A 4,750-nucleotide genomic window follows, 5' to 3' on the forward strand; every position below is an offset into this window, starting at 1 on the left:
GAGTGTACCCTGGCTAAGAACAGTAAAGACCGAGATAATTTCTAAAGCTCCAGAGGAGAGCACATGCAGTTAAATCTCCTAGCATGACCTACAGTAAACTTCTCCTTGCTTGAAAGCCTTCAGCTGTTCATACATAGGGACTGCATGACATGCATGTCATTATAACAGAGTGAATTATAGGGAAGTCATGCACATTGGATAGCGTTGAGATGGCTCAGCATCCCAGTCATCATTTTTGCCAACCATGTCTCAAGAGATTCAATGTGAGACATCCTAGGTTAGGTGCCCATTTTTTTTTTAAATCCAAAAGCTTAAAGAATGATTTATCTTCATTCCTGTTTTCCCCATGGCCTTTGCACCATTTATTCCCCATTTGTGCCAGCTTTTTGGTTTTGCTTGCATGAACCCACTCACTGTCAGCAGACCTTCCCTGCCAGATGAAATGAATGTAGTTCTTTTTCCTTTGCCATTAGGTGTTTACTTGCAATTGTTTTTGTTTGTTTATTTGTTTGTTTTTATATATTTAGTACAGAGTCTACAGGGTCTCACTGCGAAGATCGGACTCATAGTGATCCTTCTGTTTTCAGCCTCCCAAGCACTGGGATTACTGGTGCATGCCACCATGCCCAGCCTCAGTCACCATCTCTGCATGCCTTGGTCATGGGGCTTGCACAGCACACTGGGGATCGAATCCTGGTGCCTGCGTCTGCCTAAGCAGGCACTTTAGTCTGCTGAGCTATCTGGCTGGTCCAAGATAGCTGCAGTTCTTTGCTCATCATCTGGAACCTATCTCTCAGGAATGCAACATGCCAAAGTAAGTATCATACCTGAGATTTCTCTAGAATAGTTCAAAGCAGAAGCATATTAAGGGAGAGTAGAGATGAAATATGACCCATCATGAATTAATGATTTTTGAAGATTGGTGAGAGAGGCATGAGCATTGGTTATACCAAAACTTCTTCTGAGTATATTTAATTTTTTCATATAGAAATATTTTTCAAAAATATTTTTTGTTGCTTTTATTTGTCATAGATACATTCTTAAATTTTTCTGAGATTATTGAAAAGTAACTGTGGTGTCTAATTTACACTATTTGCTCTATTAACTGGATAATTTTTAAAAGTTATTCCTCTTCGTTGTTTTATTTTGTTGTCTTCTCTCATTCTTTGTATTAATATTGAACATTTCCCATTTATTCAGTTTTCTGATCATCTTTAAATATGTGAATCTTCACTGTTGGATCTAGTTTGCTCTTAGCAGCTTTCTTAGATGTCTGAGAGAGAGAGATGAATGACAGAGCGATACACCATGGTCCCAGGACTTGCAGGCAGCATGCAGGTGCTCACCATGTATTCTGAATATGCACTTGCCTGGATTATTGCTCTGCTTGTATATCCACATATCTCCGTAAAATGCATTTTCCTCTGCTACATCTTATATATAAAAGTATAAATACAAGGGAGTGTTGAGGTACAGTTTGGGATATGGATGTTTAATAACTTGTTGAGCTTTTTCAAATGAAATTTTTCCTTTCTGAAAACTGGCTGAATCTTATATCCATGGACTGTTGACTTTGCAGTTCCTTCCTTGTAACAGTTTATATTCCATAATAGTTTAATACATCTTGGGGACAGTGAAATTTTATCATAAAATCTTCCATAACTCTAACACAGTCTCCTTTCTGTCTTACATAGGTTCCTTTTCCTGCACAGCTATAAATAAGTTATTAAAAAAGAACACTTTTGTGTTGGCCATGTTGTTGCATGGGTGATAGGAAGAGAGTCATATGAGCAATATTTGCCCTCTAGATCCCTCTAACACGGTTTAGCGATTCTCCTGTTGCCTGTCAGTTACTGCCTTTTCCTTGTCTCTTGTTTTTGTCTCAGCTGGTTACTTCCTCATAGCTATCCATTCCTATGCCATGTCATTTCTTGTACTATTGGAAGACGCTAGATACTTTGTTTCAAGCTTATTCAGATTATTACTGAAACTAATATTATTATTTACACTTGATTATATTTACAAGTGTGTTTAACTCTGGGTTAAGTTTAACTTTTCTTCTTTGCAGAGGTAACAGAGGACAGCATACTGGCTCAGTGCCCACTGAGTACCCAGTACTAGTGCAGTTAGAAACAATAGAGCTTCCCTCCATTTAATTCTACCCTACAATTTTTCTTACTTCCACTGCCCTAAGAGGGGCAGACAGTAAGATAACAAAAACTTAGGGGATCTCTGATGCTGTACATACACATATGTATTTGATCACCTAGCCTGACCTTTGTCATTTTCACCCTACTCTCACCTCATTATGGGTTCATAAATATGTATCACATGCCATAAATATAATTAAGATCAGAGTGAATTCTGGGACAAGCATACATGTTGAGAGACCTCAAAATGACTCAGCATCCTTTCAGTCATTCTACTCAGTCACACTGAAAGACTTCATAGGAGGTATCTAAGTGGAGGTGCTCAGCATTTAAATTTTGAAGACCTGATTTGCCTATGCTTTTTTTTTTCTTTTTGGCCTTTCTTGAGACAGGGTTTCATTATGTAGTTCGGTTTGGCCTTGAACCCACTTATAGCCCAGACTGGCCCTGAATTCATGGTGATCCTCATGCCTCAACCTCCCCAGTGCTGGGATTACAGGTGTGCACCACTACGCCCACTTTGTCCATGCTTTTCGTCGCTCTGTTGCTGATGCTACTTTTGTGTGCTTTGACTTGTGTGCAATGCTCTTCTGTGAACCTGGCACCTGTTCCTGTCTGTGTTTGATCTTCTGTTGGCACAGACTTGGTTCTGAGCAGAAATTCCTGTGGTCATTAATAAATGTAACTGCTTGCTATTTATTGTGGGTGTACACTTAGCAGTTCTTTCCTTGTTGTACACAAGAGCCTGGACTATTATTGGCCTATTCTACTGCAACACTAGCAGCTGTTGGTTGTTTCCATAGTGGCACTTCTTGGATCACTGCAGGGCAATGCACTTTAATGTCCAAGTCCCTTTCTCTATTACACACCCTAGCTCTGAAATTCTTTCAGTCAGAAACATGGTGCCCAGGGCCGGAGAGATTCAGAAGAATGAGTGCTTGAATGGCAAGCACAAGGTCCAGCATTCAATCCCCAATACTGCCAAAAAAAGGAAGAAGAAAGAAAAAGAAAAACAAACATGGTGCCCAACTCCGTACTTTTACAACCTCTGTGAATTTTTCTATGTGAATGAAAATAGAAAGATTAGTCTATGCAATGATTCCATAGTTATTACCTGCTTTCTCCCTTCCTTCCTTCCTTCCTGAAGATGAGTGTTTGGATTAGGCTTATGAAAATCTGCTTTGTCTGTTACAGAAACATTACAGGTGCTCTAACGGAAGTGACCCTTGAATTTTTGACTTTATAGATTATCTGTGCCGAAAAGTAGGACAGAGAAAGCTTTGTTACATTTTCTTCTCTTTGAATGAACTTTTCCCTGTCCTACCTTTAGGGTAAATTCCTCTATATGCTTATAATAATTTCCCTCCTATGGTTTGATTTGGATGTCGGTTTCTGGTGATTTTTCATTTTCATAAACATTCAACACAGGTTCCAGTCCTTTAATTCAGAAATTTTCTTCCTCCTCCTCCTCTTCCTCCTCCTCCTAGTCCTCCTTCACCTTCTTCTCTTCCTTCTCCTCCTGCTTGTTCTGCTCTTCTGTCTCCTTTATTTTCTACTTGCTCTGTATTTCTCTATGCAATTTCAAAGCTTCTGTTGTTGCTTTAGTTTCTGTGGAGCAGGTGTTTATTTTCTTGATCTGCCTTCGTATCCTTAATGCAGCAGAGAGCAGTAATCAGAGCAGTGACCAGCCAAAGAAAACTCACGATGACTCCTCTGTCAAACTTGTGATATTTTTGGTACAAAGGTCAATCTCCCTAGTATGACTATCACCAATAGGGGTTACTAGATTTCTGAAATAAGAAAACTATAGCCAATTCTTCATTTTCTCCTAAAAAAACTGAGTCAAACATAGATTGACATTTTCTCAGACCAAAAAATTCTATGCAATATCCCAACATTAACACAACCTTCCTCAGTGAAGATAACAACATCCATATATACTTACCTGGCAGGGGAGATACCATGATCATGAGGATAGCAACATACATGCACAAAAATCCTTCACCAAAAACACATTTTAACTCTCCGAAACATGCTGATCTTGTGAAAATTGGATAACAATGAGTAGAACATGCACTAGACATGAAGAACAATTGCAAAGATCAGGAAGAGTCTTAGAGAGTTTAGACTGTTATGTTTCCCAATAACAGTGGCTTCCTCAATGGGAATCAGCCACAGTAGTGCTTTTCTGCTTGGTTAAGTGAGCAAAGGAAAAAGCTCTCCATGTGGTCCCTTCTCATCATAGTCTCTGCTCTGTCCTATAGGTGCCAGTGGACCTCATGCTATGAAATTAAACCATATTGTAGATTTCTGCTGGTAATTCCCTCACTTTTCAGAGCTGGTAGAGGGGCTACCGACTGAGATGGACCTTCTTTGAGTGTAGTGATTGTAGCAACTGTGGCTACAAGGTTGTGACTTCTTTCACTGCATTGTTGTGCTAGCTTATCATTCCTTTGTGGGCCACCTCCATAGACAACTCCAGTGCTGGAAGGGGGTTTTCTCTATGTTTATAGGTAAGAGATATTTTAATGACAGATTATAAAGCAGACAAGGGAAAATTATCTTTAATCTATCACTTTTCCTTTCAGTTTTATTCATTT

Source organism: Octodon degus, unplaced genomic scaffold (genome assembly GCF_000260255.1).
Source record: "Octodon degus isolate 3935 unplaced genomic scaffold, OctDeg1.0 scaffold00166, whole genome shotgun sequence".
In the NCBI taxonomy this organism is placed as follows: domain Eukaryota; kingdom Metazoa; phylum Chordata; class Mammalia; order Rodentia; family Octodontidae; genus Octodon; species Octodon degus.